Raw genomic sequence first — 19,644 nt, forward strand, 5'->3', positions numbered from 1 at the left:
TTCATCTGTTAATCCTGCACCTATTACAGCAGTCGGTAGATTACACATGCTGGATACATTACTTCTTTTGAAACAGACACTGAGATGTAGACTATTAAAAGCAGTGAATTTAAAGTCAACTTCAAAACTCAAGTACTAATAGATTGGCAGAGTAGGGATCTCACAATCAGAAGAAAGGGCAAAAATAGAAAGTAGACTCTAGGCTGATTATGGCTAAGATGTAAAAAAGCAATTTAAACCAAGCCCTGAAGTCTTGCTAAGTCCCATGCTAAGCCAAGCAAGTCTGATGCACATAAGATACCTCACAGACCACATACAGCCCACAGCAGAAATTGGTTCCATAAAGTTTGGGCTGGGATATCTTTGGAAGATTAAATAAAAGTTAGGTTTGTGGAAATAGGACATTCAAGAAGAAATTTTCTTTTTTGGTCCTTATCCCTGGAAAACACATCAGTGTTTGGAAGAGACAGGCATCTGACAAGGCCAGGAAGAAGTATAGAAATGCAAGGAGGTAAATGAGGATGGTAGAGAAGTCATTTACAGAAAAGTGTGAACCTTGGATGGAATGAATCATGCCTCTAATCACTCAGGGCTCCATCTGCATTGATCTATATTAATTCTGGTGCAATGATCAAACTCAGTTGAAATTCTTCTAGCCGATACTGCTGGAAACCCCCCTTCTAAAAAATCAAGTTGCTTGACATTGCTATACATCAAATACTTCTTTGCATCCAAATGTGAAAGCAGAACTTGAGGAAGACACCAGGTTAGAACTCACAGCAGGTTCTGATGATGTCTTTCCTTCTTCCTTTTTGGAATAAATAGTCTCAGATCTTGGCTAGTTTAGCCTGATTGGTGAAAGCTCTTATTTCTCAGCTGCTGGACGAAATACCTAACAAAAGAAGCAACAATCAAACTTTTATGACCTGTTGACCACTCCCTGTATGCCGACACTATACACGAACCTGTGTTATCCTTGTAATAGTCATGATAGTATCCTCATATGAGGATTATCACTCCATTTTTTATATGAGAAAACTGAGTCTAGAGAGATAAAGTAGCCTGTGGTAAGTGATAGAGAAGAGGTTAATCTTCAGGGCCATTTGATTTAATCTCCCAGTTGCTATGCATAAAGACATTTCTGAGAAACACTAGGTTCTTTACAAGTATTGCTACCTACTTTGGGGGCAAAGAGCAACTGCCATTAGACTATGGAAAGCATGTGAGCATGTGAGCAAAGCTTATCACAAAGATGGGCATCGTGCAACTCCATATGTCCGCTGATTGAGTTTTGTTTGGAGATCACTTAGAGCATCACAGCTTGGAGAATGTCAACCAGTGAAGACATCCAACATCTTCTTTACTTTTCCTCTTCTTTCTCTTCCACTTTTCCTTCCATTCCTTCCCGCCTGCCTTCCACTAAATAAACATTTACAAGCATCTACTATGTACAAGCTTTGTGCTAGGAGCTGAGATACAGAAATAAAGGAGACTTAGACCCAGATTCAGGGACCTTGGTGTCTAGACATGAGAACACCATAGCAGCACAGTGCAAGAAAGGTTACTCAAGTCCAAGTTAAAGTAGACAGAGTCAAATCCAGTCCTTTCTCTGTGTTTGCCATTAGACCACAGGGCAGTGTTTTCAAATGGGAGAGAATTTCTCAGGTGCATCTGTCTGGCTGGTGAGGACAGGTCTGCAGATGAAGCAAACCACATAATAAGAAGGACACTGAGACCACACAAAGGAAGGACCATCTAGCCAGGGATAGAAAGAGAGGGGCTGAGGGAGAGAGGCAGACAAGTTCCAGGAAGAAGGGAGGGGGCAGCAGTCCCCAGGAAGTAACTTAGTGATCAACAAAATGCCTCCCTAACCAGGGAGTGCCCCCACTCCCACACTCAGCCCCTTGCCTTCAAAGGAAGACTTTGACTTCTCTCTGTCCTTAATCTTGTAAATAAGAAGGGAAAATGTAAATTGCATCTGTGCTGGAGAGCAGGACAGAGACAGAGCCTGCCTGTCCAGTGGAGGGGAAGATCCATTCCAATATTTATTTATTATTATTATTTCGAGGAGAGGGGGGGAAAAAGCCAGAAATATTTCCAAAATGTCAACACTATTAAGGAAATCTGAACACCTTAATCCATTTAAATGTCAGCTAGAACCAAGTGCGGGTTTTCGGGAGGGGAGAATGAGGAAGTAAGGAGGGGCAGAGGGAATGAATGCCAGATTCCACATAATCTATCAAAGTTTCTTTCTTTTCTTAATATATTAAATATTAAATGCTTCTTTGCATCTGAGTGAGAGAGGAGAGAGAGGGGGACCAGGGTGGAACTCATAAATGCCTAGATAATTGGTTTTGAGGGTTTTTTTTTTCTTCTTTCTTTCTTTCTTCTTGGCGGATTCTCAATTTCCCTATAAAAGAGAAAATTCATTTCCAGCTGCTAATGTAATGTCAGCGTGCTGTTTACTAAGCATGGATGATGTATAGGGGGACACTACTTTCAGAGGACTACTTAATGATGCATAGAATTAAATCCTGAGCTCCTCAGCTGAGCCTCCTCCCTCCCTCCTGGTTCCCAGGCTCCCAGTGCATCTTGGGAGGAGCAGGGTTGGCATAACCTGTCTCCTTGGTTGCTAGAATTCTGGGGCCTCTGCTGAGGAAGCTTGAAAAGAGCCCCTTATCCTTAGTGGACATATTTGCCCCTGGCAGAGCCTGGGATGAGCTCCTGGGCAGTAAGAAGGTGACGGAAGAGAGAAGAGATGACTGCTCAGTGCTGAAGGGGGACAGGAGTAGAGTGTTCCTGGGGGGGCGGGGGCGGGGGAGAAGGGCACGAGGTGTGGAGTGTGGGGGTACAGGGGTGAGAGGGGGCAGGGCCAAGTTGGAGAGCCTTGGTAGGGGAAGGGCTGACCAGGAAGAGGTGGAGCTGGAGCTTCTCTGAACTAACCCTCTGCCCTCTGGAAACTACAGCTTTCAGACGTCAAGGAAAATAGATGGGGGCAATTTAGCTGCGTCCCCGAGACTTGTGAGGCTGCCATTGCCAGAGCAGCACCATAGTCCTTCCCATGCACCAGCCCAGCATTTGTGTCAGCTCCTGCCGCTCTCCCAGGAAGGCCAGGCAGTCTGAGCTGGCCTGGTGTCCTTGAGGGACTGCACCCTGCAGTGAGACTGCCTGGCTTCCTGCCCTGGAGAGGGGACCCAGTAAGGCCACCTGAAGAGACCACCAGCTCTGGCTGGTTACCAGAAATGGGGAGAGAAGGTAGGAAGGTAGACATTGGGGCCAGTAGTGGGCTGAGGGGAATGGGGGAAATTTAGCATTTCAGGGTGGGGTGTGGGGAGAGGTAACCCGACATGGGGTCCCTTCTGAATCTCTTCAGGGCTGCTTTGGTCCCCACGATCTTACTGAAACTGCTCTCCCTTCTCCCCCTGGGTAAACTGGGTGGTCTCATTTTCTTTGTTCTCCTGAGCATTTGATATCACTGACCACTCCCTCTTTCTGGAAACCCTCTACTCCCTTGGCATCCTCAACACTGCTCTACTTCTGACAGCTCATTGCTCTATATCCCTCATGAGTGCCTTTTGTTCCTCCAGTCTGCACACGGTAGACTTTCTAAGGGCATCATTCTTGACGGCTTGTTCCTTCTCTGTGTATATTCACGGCCTACGTAGATTCCTGCCTTCCAAGACTCCAAGCTGATCTCTCTAATCTAAGCACTCTCTTGGGCTCTGAGGGCACATTTGCAGCCATTTCTGGGGCACCTTGACATAGGAGTCCTGCTCTTATGGCCCATTCAGTATCATATCACTCCCTTTTGTCAGCTACCCTTCCCGGTACCCATTCTGCTCACTCAACTGCTATTTGGCTAGGCTCTTGGATTGGAAAACGTAAGTCATTGTTGTCTCTTTTCTCATTTATCAAAGTTTTCAAGTGTCCCCTGGATTCTCTCTTTTCTACCCATCCTCTGACCCAACATCACCCTGATTTAGCTCTTATGTCTGGACTTCTGCCAAGGATTCAGGTTTTACCTGCCCCCAGTCTAACAATCCCCATTCATCTTGAACTCTGAGCCCTGACTCCTCTTCACAAAACACCATTTCCGCTAAGTCATTTCACAGGGGCTGGTCACCAGCCACTCAATTGTGTCCAGACTGCACTGCACTGGGCAGACCCCACTTCAAAGGAAAATCAAGGCCGAGGAGAGTACCATTAAGCATGAGTCAGAAGAGGCAGGAATCCCCAGGCAAAGCCTCCTGTTGAAGGAATTGAGAGTTTCCAACCTGGAAGAAGGGAGGCTAAAAATTTAACCTTAGTTTGACAATCTGAAAAGGTATACTCTGCAGTCAAGGGAGAGATGGAGTGATGCTGATGGGCCCAAAGGGATGGCTCTGGAACCAATGGACCCAAGAAATAATTAGGTAGATTTTGGTGGAACTTTCCATAGTCAGAGACATTGGAAGATGAAGTTAGCTGCTCCTGTCTCTATAAGTATTCCTACAAAGATTGATGATCAGATGTCAAGATGTTAGAAAAGAAATACACACTAGGGGCACTGAGGAAAAGCTTTCTTAGAAGGGTTTTACAGTTCCTCCCCACCCCCCGCCCCCGGCCCTCAGAGGTCCTGTGCTATTCTACCTGACTTCAAGGCCCTCTTTCAACTGGCCCCACCTCTGTAGCCATCTTCTTTCCCGGGAACCCAGCCTCTGTCCAGGCAGGCCAGAATCTGCACGGTCCCCACAGGCTCAATGCAAATCTCTGCTCATGTGGCTTCCCTGCAAAGAATGCTCTCTCACTGATCCTTCAGGCCCATCCCCTGCAGGAAGCCTGCCAGGTTTTTCTGCTGTCTCCCATCTTTGACTCATAGTCACTTGATCACATGATCTTATACTGTACACCCTATCCCACCCTCAGAGTTTTCTATGTGTGAATCATTCTGACACATGAATTGTGATGCTTCTTCTGCAGTGTCTCAGCATCTAACACAGACCCTGGCACATCCTGGCCTTCAAAAAGTAGTTGACCAGTTGATTGACTAAACACAATTCCATAGGGGCACCTGGCTGGCTCAATTGGTTAAGCGTCCAACTCTTGATTTAGGCTCAGGTCATGATCTCATGATTCACGGGATTGAGCCCACACAGGGCTCTGCACTGATAGTGTGGAACATGCTTGGGATTCTCTCTCTGCCCTTCCCCCACTCTCAAAATAAATAAACTAAAAAAAAAACCATTCAAACACTATTCCATAGACATTTTTCCTGCCCACCTTGAGCCTTGCTTTGTTAGTCTTGCCAGTCAAAAAAAAAAACAAAACATTATCCAAAGACAGATTCTGTGCATGGTTCATCATCACACATGAATAAAATGCCAGCTCCTGAGTTTGACACTCAGACTGCTTTGCACCCTGATCATAAGCTACTTTTAAAACCCTCGTGAGTCCCTCACAACCGACCCACACTTTCACTCTGACCATATCATACTCCTATTATTCCCTGCCTGGAATATGCGCTTCCCATCTTTGTACATCTGGAAAATTCCTGTTCACTCTCCAAAAGGCAACTCAGAAATCACCTTCTCGATGAAGCTTTTCCTGGTGACCTCTAAGGCGGCTCCTTCGCTCTCTCCTCTGTGCTCCCATGACACTTTGGGCAGATCTCCATTATACTGCTCACCATATTTTATTATAGTTAATTGTGTACACATCTGCCTTCCCCACTCTATGATGTGCTTGCCCTTCAAGGGCAAGGACAATGTCTTACCCATCTCTCATCCCTCTGGAACCCAGCAGAGTGTGAGGCATATAGTAAGTATTTAATTAATAAGGAAAGAGAGAGGGAAGGGACAGAAGGAGAGGGAGGGATGGAGTAAGGGATAGAGGGAAAGAAAGAAAGGAAAGATGAAAACTCATGGGCTTCAGGGATGTTGTGACAAGGATCTGATGAGGGATATAGCCTTGACCCACAGGTAATATCTGACCAAGGAAGAAAACACTTTGTGAGACTGAAAAAAGATCTTTGACTTCTCTGTGAAACACCCACTTTGGTGTATGGTTACAGCTTTTTTGCATTATGGTCCCTTCCAATTAAAGCAAATCTGCCTCCCTTCCAGGATCCTGATATCTCTCTGTGCAAAAGTGGGAAGACAGAGTTTCCGTGAAAGCTGGGGATCCTGAGTGATGGGATGGGGTAGGGTGGTGCAGCGACTCGGGAGCATGGGCTGTCCCAGAACTGTGGCTTACACAGCTGTAGAGTGGGAAGATGGTCCTGGACCCCGCAGTGGCACTGAGATAAGTCTGCACAACTCTCCTTAGTGCCCGTTCTTAGCAGAGTTGGTCCTCAGGAAGGCTCTGCCCAGTTTTGATGTTGCTAAGTGAGATAGCTGAGTGTCCCAGTTGGGCCAGTGCAGAGGCTTTGGTACAATCTGGTAGATGACTTGAGAGATAGCTGTCTCCCAATTCCCTATCTGGATTCTTGCTTATAGCATAGTGATATACTTCCCAGAAAAATTTTGAACAGAGACTGTAAGAGTTTATACATAAACAAAGATGTCTAGTGAGCTATTTGATAGTTCCTCACGGGAGCCTATTTGTGAGAAAGAATGACAGGACCCTCGTAAGATAATTTACCATTGGAAAGAAAGTCCTTTAAGGGGAGCCAGACTCAACAGCACACCAAGGGTTAGTGAGTCATGGTTGTATTGTATATGGCATTTGTATTACTTCAGTGACTTGTCCCGACTCAGCTCTCCTGATAATACCAGGAGAAAAAGGTCTGTGTTTATAAATTGAGAGGAGGGTTCCAGTAAATTTTGATCCTTTGGAAGTACAGGCAACCTTGCTTTGAGATGTCCCTCAACTGAGCCCAGACGGCACAATGTTCTCACTTCCTAAGACCATTAGTGGTTGAGCTGGTCTGCAGTGGCTTTGGATGAAAAAGCCCCCATTTGGGCATTTCTGGGAAGACCAAAGACTCTGCCCTCTAATGGAGGTGACAGCCCCAAATCACGGGCCAGTGCCATAGTAAACTAAATGCCTTCAAAAGCTACCTCTTGGGTAGTTCAAAAATGTTTAAGAGGAGGAAAAGACTGTATGAGCAAGAGAGAGCCCATAGCCTGCAAGATCAAAATTATTATTAAGGTGTCATCACCTGAATACACGCATTAGTAGGACTCAAGCCACTGAGATTAGTTTAGTTGTTGTCATGGTTACGTTACCATTGTTGTTTAAATACAGTGTGATCACTCAAGGCCAGAGAAGAGAAAATAAAATAACCCTGGCAGATTAAGTCAGGACGCCTACAGTCAGGTTGTTCTCTAAGTTCGGGCTTTCCATGTGGGGCATGCCCCCCGCCTCCAAGGATGAGAGGTTCCACCTGGGAGCCCTGGCGTTAGTCCTGAGAGTCAAGTGTACTGGAGACGAGATGGTAAGAGTGGGAGGCAGGGCTCAATGCCTCCTTCAAGTGCGTCTGAACAGTTCTTCCCGCCTGTAGGGGCTCCTCGGCCTCAGCAGAAACATCTCAAGGGATCTCTAAGAAGGCAGACACCTTGTCATTAGCTGGTCCAGCCAAGAGCTCTGGTTAGTGCCTGGTCCTGAGGTTTCAACAGGGCCAATATTTGTCTTTGTGCTATTTTCTGAAACCCTGGGTCTTCTCATCCAATGTGAATTCCTTTAGATTATGTCTTATTGATTTTTCCTTCAATGTACTGCTCTTGATACAATATTCTTATTTCTCTCCTTTCTCACCTCTTCTGCAATCTAACCCACCTCTGCTTCTAGTCCCTCTACCTTGAAAACACTGGCCTGGATCAGGGAGAAAGTGAAGCCCACACACCATCTGCCCTTCCAATGGCCTGTGTGCCTGTCTATTTAGTGCTTCTCTCTCCCAAGCTGCCAGGGTGGTGCCAGTGCCTCCAAACCTAGCCTGCCAGGCTCAGACCCATCTCTTCCCTCAGTCCCTCTACCTCCTGCCCATCTCAGAATCCAATACCATGAGTCCATGGGTCCTATAAACTCTTCTGGGTCTAAATGTTAATGGCTAATGTGAGTAAATGAGTTACATCTCCCTGGAGCCTTTTGAAATCACATGGCAAGAGATTTTTCACTCATATCTTTATTATTAGGAAGGTTCCAGAGACACCCATATTTTAGTTCTGAGGAAAGTACCACAATCACACTGCTGGGAGAGCTGTGCCTCCTGAGTGACACAGCTGCCCCTAGCCCACATCTTCTCTCATGTGCTATCTTGCTGAGTCTCTAGGGCTCACTGCTCCAGGAGGGCTCCACACTGGAACCGGTCCCCAGCCCCACAGGAGATGCTCTCAAACATACGGTGTCTAAGTGTCCCAGGTACATCGACCAGCAAAGAAACCTACTTAAATGCCTCTCTCTCTCTGTTTTCTCTCTTTCTCTCTCTCTCCCTCCTTCTCTCGTATTCATTCTTCTGTGCTTATCTGCCTGGAAGATAATTCCATGGATTTTTTTTCAAAGGTAAAGATAAAAAGACTTCAAAAGATCATATGATGGAGCTGTGACAAAATAAAAGAAACTTCATCCCTGTGGATTAACTGTGAGATGGTTATAAATAACTAAAGTGAGAAATTTGGGATGGAAAGAGTTACTCAGCTGCTATTCTCACAGCCAAGAGTGGAAGCCAGGCCCCTCACAAAAGAGGGGAAGGCAGGTAGCACTGAGGAAAGTAAGGAGTTGAATAAACCTTATCAGACTGGAAAATGGGACCTGGGACAGGAAACTCTCCTCTAAACCTTCCTCTGGCCATGAAGGCTCACTCTCAGACCCTCCCACAGTGATGCTTCCACACGTCATGTGAAACAACACAAGGGGCTCTGGGGAGCAGAGCAGGGAGAGGAGCAGGCAGTCTGGACTCCAAGGATCTCGGTCCAAAGTCTGCTAAGGTATTTTCCTCCCAGGTTGGAATTTGGTAAAAGTCTGCTTCAGTTTCCTTATTTGTAACCCATAACAATTAAAGCTAACAGCCACTGGACCTTCTCTATATGACAGACACTGCAAAGTTCTTTGCACACATTCACTTTCTTACTCCTCCTGACAACCCCATGAACTGGATGCTAGTATAGATCCCATTATACTGGTGAACAAACTAAAGCCTGGAGAGACTAAGTAACCAGCCAGAGGTCCTAAGCCCAAGACTGCTTATTTTTCTACACTGCTTGCCTGGAAGCTTGCTTAGCGGCCCATGCATCTCATCACTCCCTTGGAATGTAGACATGGCTCTGGGCCTTCTCCCCCTCCATGGCTCCCCTGGGCAGGCTGGGGGCAGAAAGAAGCTAAACAAGTTTTCTTGGGCACTGAGTTGGTCAAGTGAAGCCAACTGGTGACAACAGTCCATGCACAAGGACAACATCTTTTGGTTTGTAAGTTATCTTACATGTGCTCTCTTTTGGGTTCACAGCGGACTTAATATGTAAACAGAGCAAGATTTCCATGTCTACAAAATGAGATAAAATTTCCTGCCTCGCAGGGTCAGTTTGAAAATTAAGATTAGGAGAACCCCTGGAACAACATAAGGCACAGAAATTACTCATTTGAGAAAGGTGAGTTCCCTTCCCCACTCTCCCAAGTGACAGCACTAACAAGCAGCTGGAACTGCAGTCTTACTAGTGGAGTCCTCTCTACCCCCTTTCCAACACTGCCCCCAGCCTTCCTCTCCAAAAGCAAGCATGTCTTGGCATCCTGAGCCTCTTCTCTGGGCTCCCTTCTCCCCCTCCCTCCCCACCTCAAATGCCCCATAACTACAATGAGCTTTCAACAGAAACTGTGTTTCCAGACAAGAATCTCAAAGAAGACCCCAGGTTGGAATGAGAAAGGGATGTTTTGGGGTGACAGGATGCATAGCTTTTAGAGAGGGAAGGGCTCAGGGCACTGAGAGGGACAAAGGTACACTGCTCTGAGACAGGTGGGTGAGGGCATGTGCACAATCGCATTGTGTGTATACACACGCAGCACGCACACCAGCTAGGGGCCTGGGCAGAGCATGTCTGACAGTAGCAGTCTCTGCAAATGAGTCCCTGCTCATGCTCAGAAAGAGCTGTTTGGTCATCTGTTTTCCAGGAAACACTCATTCTTTTTCAGGGGATGTTTAAAACATATATAATCATAGATGTGTAATATATATGAACATAAATGGCTTGGTTGAAATGTGGTCCAGTGTGCTGAGGACCAGCCCCTTTGGCCAGCCCTGTAGCCTCCTCAGCTGTCCCTGAGGCACCTCCACAGTTCCTTAGGGTCCTTGAAATGTACTTTGGAGAACAGCTTTAAACCAGAGAAGGAAAAAATGCAGGGTTTAGGGTTGGGAGTCAGGAGACTATGGTTGACCCTTGGCTCACATGATGCCACCAGTTGCCAATATGGCTCTGAAGAGGCAGGATGGCTAGGTCTCTAGTGACTTGGCAGAGTCCCTGCACCAGTGCTAGGCTGTCACATCCACATTCCTTGCTTTGTGAAAGACTAACAACCCCCTGCTTTATTTGGGCCACTGCCGGTTGGATTTCCTGTTCCATGCAGGTCAACTCAGGCTCTAACTGATCCATCATGCCATCCATTCCTTTCCTAGCCTCCTACCTCCCAGGCTGACCACCCAATCTGATTTGCACTCTTTCCCTTGGTCCAGTTCCTAACTTGACATTTATTCTCTCCCTCGCACATCATTCAGGATGAATGTCGCTGCCTGATTCATCAGGTCTCAGCTCCATGCCTGGTACACATGAGACACTTGGTGAATATTTCTGAACCAGACAAAGGAATGATCTTACCAGCCCTGCTTTGTTCCCACTATCCTGTGGCTGCCCAACCCACAACTCAAACTCTGACCCCTTGGCCTTCTCCAGTCTCATATTTCTTATTGTCTATGGAAGATCTCTATTTGGTTGACCTTCCAACCCCTACCACAAAACTTGTCTAAAGCAGAGCTTGTTAACTTTTCTTCCAAACCAGGGCCCCTTCCCACCTTCCTGATTATTGCTAGCAGTGCAATTAGCCTTAGGACCGCATGGTCATTGCTCTTCATTTTTCTTCTTTCTTGGCATCTACTCCTTCTTTGGACTCAGCCTGTTTTTTTCTCAGCATGGGCTCCCAGACTCCAGCTCTCTGATCTCACAGCCCTCTCTTGATCCAGGCACATTACTCTGTGCTGGGAGCAATGGGAGGTACCCCTGGCACCTTCCAGGCACAGCCATTGGCTGTTCCTTGATATAGGTATGTGGCAAGTAAGTGTTGAATGTGTGCATGATGAGGGGATGAAGGAATGAGTGGATGGCCCTACACTGGCTTCCTCTTGAGGATAAGGGTCATTGTATTCTGTCTTCCCAAAGCTAACACAGTAATTCTGAAGACTTGCTGGAGGCTCTTCTGAATTCTTCCTTTGTTTCATCCTCAAAACCAATCTGGAAACTGTTCCCCTCTCCTCACCCTCATCATACACTCTCTCTCCCTTTCTCCTGATTCTAGACCACTATCTTCACTGATGGCATCCACATGACAGCTGGAGGAAGGGGCCGTGAAGGCGCATTGCTGGGGACCTCACACTCGCCTGTGGGAACAGATAGTCCTGGCCCATCCACTCACCAAAGGGAGCTTCCTCTGCTTCTGTGTTTTCTAGCCTTTCTTCACCTCTGTCTAGGGAACATTTCAAAACTTTTTGCCCTCTTCAATATTTGCCCTGTGATGCTATCTTCCAAACAAACAGATAAATAACAAGAAAAAGAAAGAAAAAAATAATTTCTTCATATAAGCAAGGCCAGCTCCTCACCATCCACCCCCCATTGTAGACTCTAACCCCAAAGTGTTGGAGTGCTCGTCACCAAAAGAATAGGGTAGAGGATCTTGCCACATTAGCATATTATATGTCTGTGATGGTCTTTGGGTTCCTGTCACCCCTGCTGCTCAAAGTCTAACCATGTTGACCGGTTTATGCAGGGCTATGAAGCTTCCTGAGGAAGTAGTCTGGGGTTTGGACACACACAAGTATGGTTGGTGATGTTGATGGGGTCTTCATGACCACCATTCTGAGTCAGTCTGGACACAAGACCTGGGCAGCAGATGGGTGCACAGAACAAAGCCAACACTGGGCTCACTCAGCCCAGCATCTCAGTGGCCCAGGCCCCATTCTGCAAAGAATACAGTTTAAAAGCTCTAACAGCTCTGTAAAGGAGTCATAGAGGAAGAGGAGGCTTTTCCATCAGCTAATGGCCATCCAGCACAAGCAGTGATGGCCACCTTTCAAGAGGTAGCCTGAGCAGAGTGCCAAAGCGGGCATGGCCAAGAGGCAAGCAGCATCAGCAGATGAGAAGAACAAAGAGATTCATGAGAGCATTGTGACACCCAGGCAGTGCCTGAGATGAATGGGAGGAGCCCTGAGGGGGGAGGAGGGGTCGGAGGAGGGGGATGATGGCCTCAAGTTCCCAGCAGTGAGCTCTCCAGTACCAGGAACCAGGCACAAAAACCACTGTGACCTCTTTGTGCCCACAGGAGGTGAGGTGAAGGAGCATCCAGATTACATAAGGGATCCTCCAGGTCAAGGTACATCAAGCAAGTCCAAAGAATGAACTAGGGAGAAAAGAAAAACAAGATGACTGGCTTCCAAAGCATTGAGCACATTCAAGAAGGCTGAGTACAGACAGTGCTCATTCAGAGGTTCAGTTTGGTCAGGGTTGGGTGCGAAAGGGGGCACGTGGCAGGAAGCCAGTCACTGATGTCCACTCAGCCCACCCTGAGCCAGCACTGTCCTCAGAGTGGTAGGGAGTTAGGTCCAAACCAGAGGAAACCTCAGAGATGAGAGACTCCATTTCCTCCTTTTCTTGGATAGAGCAACTGGCCTTTTTACAAAAGCAAATAATTAAAAGTACCATTTGGATGGCATGTCACACAAGACCCTCCACACTAGCCTGCATAATTCCTATGACACTCTCATGGAACATGGCCATCCTCACTGTAAAAGCAAAGAAATAAAGGTTCTGCAACATTAAGTCATACCCAAGCTATCTCAGTTGCCCTGCGCTCCTTGCTCTGCTAAAGGGACAGAAAGGTGGGGGAGCTCAGTGACATCTCAGCCAAACTCTGCCAACCAGCCATTCAATACTATAATGCGTATGAAAACATGTAATATTAATATCATCAAGTACAAATTGGGCAGGTTTTTAGGAACTGGGAAATCTCATAAAATAATGGAAGAATGTGAGATTCAGGAAAATTCAGGAAGTATATGGCCCAGTGTTTAGCATGCTTCAGACTTAGTTAAAAATGTGTGTGTGTCAACCCAGCCCACAAACTACTAAATGGGAATTTTTAGGAACTTCCTTATATCCAATAAGCTGCCCTAGTGATTCTACTGTACGTGAAAGTCTCAGAACGAATGATCTAAGTTATTTTTTATCTTCACTTACAATTATCAAGACAAATAATTAACTAGTTTGTAAAAACCCACATTTATTGATTGCCATATGTTTTTCTCTGATAATAGTGAAACTTCATGAGCACTTACTCTCTGCCATATATGCATATTCTGATTTCATTTCCATAAGAACTCTGCAGGGTTCTTGTACTTTATACAAGTAGGACCTAAGGTTCAGAGAGATCGAGCGATCCGGTTGAAGCAGCTTTGTTAATATGTGGCAAAACTGGGCTCTGACCCGGATGCGCCGAGTTCTTTCCATTGTACCCACAACATGCCTCTTTCTTTGTATGAGGTTGGCTCCAGGGGTGGGCTGAGAAAGTCTGGAAGAGCCTTGTGTGCCTGGGAAAATGATAGCACAATTCTGGGCACAAATGCAGGCATGTCTCATTTTAGTGGCAAATAAAGTTTTTTAAAGTGTGTATTTATTTATTTTGAGAGAGAACGAGAAAGAGGAAGGGGAAGAGAAAGATGGAGACTGAGAATCTGAAGCAGGCTCCATGCTGCCAGTGCAGAGCTAGACACAGAGCTCTGATCCACAAAGCGTGAGATCATGACCTGAGCCGAAATCAAGAGTCAGACACTCAGCCAACAGAGCCATCCAGGTGCCCCGCAAATAAAGAGTTTTTGAGTAGAAACTCATGAGCAAAGGTGAGGACCCTGCGTGGTCTCTGTAAGTGCTAGAAGAAACAGGGAGCTTGTTCATGAAAGAATTATGGGAGATTAGAGAGGGAGTTTGAGGGGCAGAAGATAAGAGAAGATGGAGGAAGGGAGGCTGTCTGGAGGAATGTTAAGTGACCTGAATCTGTAATCTGCAGAAAGTGAGGGAGTGAGGTGCCAGGGTTGAAGGTGCTGTGAATGGGAAGTTAGGTAGTAGGGAGAGGAAGGAAGCTTCCAGATGGAAGGCAGGGGTTCAAGGATAAAGTTGTTGTAAATGGGGGCGGGAGTTCCATGAGTACAAGAGAGGCAGAGAGACAGAGACAGAGACTAAGACAGAGAAAGACAGAAAGGCAGAGACAGAGGGGGTAGAGACAAGGAGTGAGCCCATTATTTCTGAGCCAAACTCAATCAAACATATAACTAATAAGTTTTAGAGACACACTCTGGTCCCATGTTCTCAGAATTTGGGTCTCAGGAACTTTCTACATTCTAAAAAATTTCTGAGCATCCCAGGAGCATTTACTTATGTGGATTATAGGTATCAATATTTATTGTATTATAAATCAAAAGTGAGACATTTTAGAAACATGTATTTATTAATTCATTTTAAAGTAACAATAAAATCACTCATGTTAATATAGATCATGTATTTTTATGGGAAGCAGCTCTATTTTCTAAAATAGTGAGCTGAGTGTCATTATCATATATGCTTGCACATCTCCTTAACGTCTGGCTTAATAGGAGACAGCTGGATTCCGTACCTGCTTTTGCATTCAAAGTGTTGTGATGTGTTGCTTTCGTTGAGGTTTATGGGACAAACTTTGGCCTTAATCGTATATGTAGCTGAAAGAGGGAGGAGTGTATTAGTCACCTTTGCAGATCATTGTGGGTATTTTTCTTCAACGCTACCTCACAGTTCAACAAATGGTAGTGTCTTACGGGTTAGTTTCTCTGTGGAATGGAAATTAATATCAGTGAGGTTTGTGTACCCTCTTACTTGAAATGCATTGATCTACCTTGCACCTTGAGTGGATGCTTTGCCCATGCATGAATTGGTAACATCATGCACTGGTTACTTGGAAAATGTTGGCTCACATTTGAGGTATGTGGAGCTTCCAAAAGTACAATGGAAAACCCCACTGTGTACTTGTGAGCAAATGAGAGATTAAAGGCCAATGACCTCAGAGACCCCCTGAAAGAGCCTCCGGGGGTCCAGGGGTCGGGAACCATGCTTTGAGAATCCTAGCTGTGGTGTAATGAAAAGGTCCCCAACTGGGAAATCAGATAAGCCAGGCACTAGATCGGACTCTACAGTTCAGTAGCTTGGGTCTATCACTGAACTTCTGTGAGCCTCTTCAGCCAAACTGGATGACTCAATATTTCTTAAAAATTCCCCCAAGAATCCCTCCCACGAAGCTACTCTTCTCCTCCCAGGTCTCCATTTGCCACCTGTCAACCGTTTCCCTTCTTGGATGCCAGCGCTCCTGTGATAGATTTGTGATTGCCGCTCAGACATACGCCTCACCCCTCCTTGTGCTCCCACTACTTCTGTTTGAACCTCTCCTCAGGATCTTATGTCACTCCACCCTGAGTGAGGATGACCAGAGTGCTCGTCTCCCACCCCTGACCACTTGCACCCTCCCCTACGCCTCCCAGCAGCATAGTAAATCCCTGGAGGGCAGAGACCCCTGGGCTAGTTCATGTTTGTGTCTCCCTCAGCTGCCGCCCCCATGCCTGACACGGAGTAGATGCCCTGTGGAGGTGAAATTAATTGGTTAGCATATTTCAGGAAGATCTATCTGTAAGGCTGAATGGATATTTATGGGAGAAGAGTCTGGGAAGAGGTGACTGGGAGGTGAAGGAAGAGGAATGATGGAAATAATGAGAATACTGATAGAAGAGATGGGGAGCAGAGGTCAGAGTATGTACCTATAGGTCACGGAAGAAGAGAAAGGGATGGGGTATTATCAGGGTTTGGTAAGAAGATAAGAAGGGCATTTTAGGATGGATTCGGGGGAAGGGGCTATAGATGCTTAGGAAATGGCATTCCATTGAATTAAGAAACTAAAGAAAGGCCACTTGCGATGAAATCCCAGAGACACTGGCTGGCAGAGGGGGCCGATTCCTGGGCAGCACTGGGCTGGCTGCTTGTGGGAGTGAGTGAGGGGCATGAGAGGGGGTGATGGGAAGCCAGTCCACACCAAGGGTGGTGCTACTGGCTCCCAGCCACCCAGCCACCCCCACCAGCTCCCACACACTGGGGGAGGTCGGAGGCAGAAGTGGAAAAGAGTAAGACACTCAAAACCTCTACTTTTTTCTCTTCAAATATTTGCAGAGAGGGAGTGTGGCACGGGCATGGGGAATGCGGTGCTTATTGCTCACACTACATTAAAATTCAGATTGGCTTGTGCAATATCCCCAGCATAACCGCTCTGTGCTGATATTTTTATAACTCTTAATATCAAACAAATTGCCTCTTCACTGAGACAGTTTAATGTGACGGGGGCCGTGCCCGCCAGCTTCCTCACGCCGGTCCCATAAAGATCACCGTTCTGTTACTGGGGACAGAGGAGCCATGAATTTCTTATCAAAAATATGGCTGGATTATGCAGAGTAAATCTTGGACCGTATTAAAGGGATCATGGTGTTTTAATTTCTTTTCTCTCCCCCACTACGCCCCCCCACTGAATCTTTTCTTACTAATAAAATGAAAATAGGAAGGGGGGCCTCCGGATTAAATCAGCTATGAATCATCTTTTTTGGCCAAGGTCCCTGTTTTTGTCATATTCATGCCTCTTCCCCAGTCATCAATGATGCCTTCCACCCATCTCACCCTCAATCCGTTACCTCTCCATGATCTGAGGGGAAAAAGAGATTTGGATGGACTTTCCTAGAAAATTCCCAGCACAGTGTCAATTTCAGCATCCAGCCAGCCGTCCTGTTTGGGCGGGGTTTGCCTTAGTGACAGCTAGGCAGTTGAGAATTACAATACATGATACTCTGCTTCCCAAGCTTGTTCCATCAAAGACCCTCTTTCTACCCATCTGGCCATGAACTCTTATGTGATTAGAAAAAAACAGACTATTGGGGCGCCGGGGTGGCTCAGGTGCTGGCAGCGCAGAGCCTGCTTTGGATCCTCTCTCTCTCTCTCTCTCTTTGCCCCTCTCTCACTTGTGCTGTCTCTGCCTCTCTCAAAATAAAAAAAAAACGTTTTTTAAAAATTTAAAGAATAATTAGATAAATGGTGTATTTATTAAACAATTGGCTCTCCTTTCACTAATGAAGACCTAGAGAAATGTCCCTGAGACCAATCCATTTGAGATAGTAAATATGAGTTGGTATAAATTAACTCCAAGCAAAAAAACACTTGGCGTTTTATTAGCCTGAGACACTCTATAGTAGGCAATCTGAGTATTTTCCAAATGCTAGAAATAGTTCACCAACTCCTCTCTCCTTCTGTTACTGCCTCAGAGAGCCACTCCGAACATGAAGTTTATAGCAAGTGATGTAAGGTGTCCTCAAAGGCCCCAAGACCTAGATTGATTGGAAGGGTCACATACACAGAGATCACAGTACCACACATGAACATTTCATTTGTTTACAGTAACAGGGCTGATGGTGACATGAATCCAGAGAGCAAGTCATCAAATTGCTTTGCCTCATCTCACAGCCTTCCCAAGACCCACACGCTCCAGACTGTCAGACAGACACACAGAGGGGCAAAGCCTTGTTTTTTAAGGGAGGGAGGTAAACGTCTACCTCAAAAGTGTCCTGTCACTTGGATTACCTGTGTGCGGTCCCTAAATATTGAATTTTTTCCTCCAATACCTTTATACCGCAGATCCCTTTTTCTCTCGCGACTCAAATGCTAGTAGACACTTTTCATACTAGACTCCTAGGACAGCCCCACCATTTTCAAGTGTTACATTTTAATACACCTTGACATTAGTAGAATCATATAGCACACTAAATATCCATCAGAGGTAACTTGGCCTGTTACTATAGTTTCTATCATTTGGCTCACACCTTATTTGAAAAAGTCTTACAAACAATGAAGCTGAATCATCTTTTTCTTCAAATACCATATCTTTTGGGGTCCTTATAACAGCTGAGGCTTTATCTACCTGTCTTGCTTCTGGAATATTCTCAGATCCCCTTGGTTTGCAGAGTCAGATGGTCTTGAAAATCTATACAATTTCTAGAAGGGCTGATGCAGGCTGGGCTCCCAGACCAGGCCCCTCCCAGTTGTCAACTTTTAAAATTTGTCACACCTTATTTTTAATAAGCTAGGAAGGAGCAGAAATTACTGCTTTTATCATTATCTATGATTTTTTTTTAAATGGCATGATTGGGATAATATAAAGCTCACACATCTTTATAATAGCAAAAATTTAGAAATAATCAAAATAAACAAAAATAAGTGACTTGAAAAAAAATCATACACAGAACATACAGTCAATAAAACACAGTCTCTGTTTAAAATTATATCATAGGGGCGCCTGGATGGCTCAGTGGGTTAAGTGTCCGGCTTTGGCTCAGGTCATGATCTCGCAGTTCGTGGGTTCAAGCCCCGCATGGGGCTCTGTGCTGACAGCTAGCTCAGAGCCTGGAGGGTGCTTCAAATTCTGTATCTCCCTGTCTCTCTGACCCTCCCCTGCTCGCACTGTCTCTCTCTCTCTCAACAACAAATAAAAAACATTAAAAAAATAAAAATAAAATAAAATTATATCATAGAACAATATTTGATATCATAAAAAATATACACAATATTATGTGAGTGGGTAAAACAGGTCAGGAAGAACATGTACCCTGCTTATATATAAATATAAATACAAATATATATATAGTTAGGATAAATACCAAACTATACAATAACAGATGGTTTTTATTTTTCTTGTTTGAAAAGAGAGGTAAAAAAAATAGACTGAAAAACCGGTTCCAACACACATCCCATTGGAGTTCTAAATGGAGCCTTGAGCTTGCAAGGCATTTCTGTGTTCACACCATCATCACACCCTGCACAAACAACACTCCCTGCACAACACAGGGTGAGCCAGCCCTGACACGTGGCAGGAAAAGAGGCTGAAGCACCACCTGCCCTCAGCCGGCTACCCAGACTACCTGAGGGGTCAAACCCCTGCCAAGAGCTTCCACTCCCTACTGTCCCCTCTTGAGCAGTGCCTGTGACCTGTCCCAAGACCTGGGGATACGGCCGAGGAGCCTGGGCTTCCTAGGGGGCCTGGGGCTGCGTCCTCACGTGCAAGCTCTGCAGCCGGTCCCACTGCCCTGGGCCACCCACGTACTCACGCTCTTCCGTCCCCTCCCCTTCCCGGCCACCTCCAGAAAGACCTGCTGCTCCACCCCCACTCTGTTGCGTGTGTCTCGCTAGAAAGGTCCCTGCCCTCCGCCGTGCCGAGTCCTGGGGCAGAAAGACAGGCGCCCCGGGGCGGGTCGTTCCTCTCCCCAGGGACGGAGTTCCTTGCAGTCGGCGGCAGATGAGGGAGACCCCAGTGGGGCGCACGTGGATGAATTTCTGGGAGGAAACCATGTACCATCCGCCGTCGCTCGCT

General features: G+C 46.1%; 1 long non-coding RNA gene across 1 annotated transcript; it reads left to right on the forward strand.

Moving 5' to 3' along the window:
* The first annotated feature begins 9,424 nt into the window (after positions 1-9,424).
* On the forward strand, positions 9,425-12,993 carry LOC115289084. Its single transcript, XR_003907370.1, has 2 exons — positions 9,425-9,560; positions 12,493-12,993. It is a non-coding gene; the product is annotated as an uncharacterized LOC115289084 (long non-coding RNA).
* Positions 12,994-19,644: the final 6,651 nt, after the last annotated feature.

This window comes from Suricata suricatta, chromosome 4 (assembly GCF_006229205.1).
Source record: "Suricata suricatta isolate VVHF042 chromosome 4, meerkat_22Aug2017_6uvM2_HiC, whole genome shotgun sequence".
Lineage (NCBI taxonomy): Eukaryota > Metazoa > Chordata > Mammalia > Carnivora > Herpestidae > Suricata > Suricata suricatta.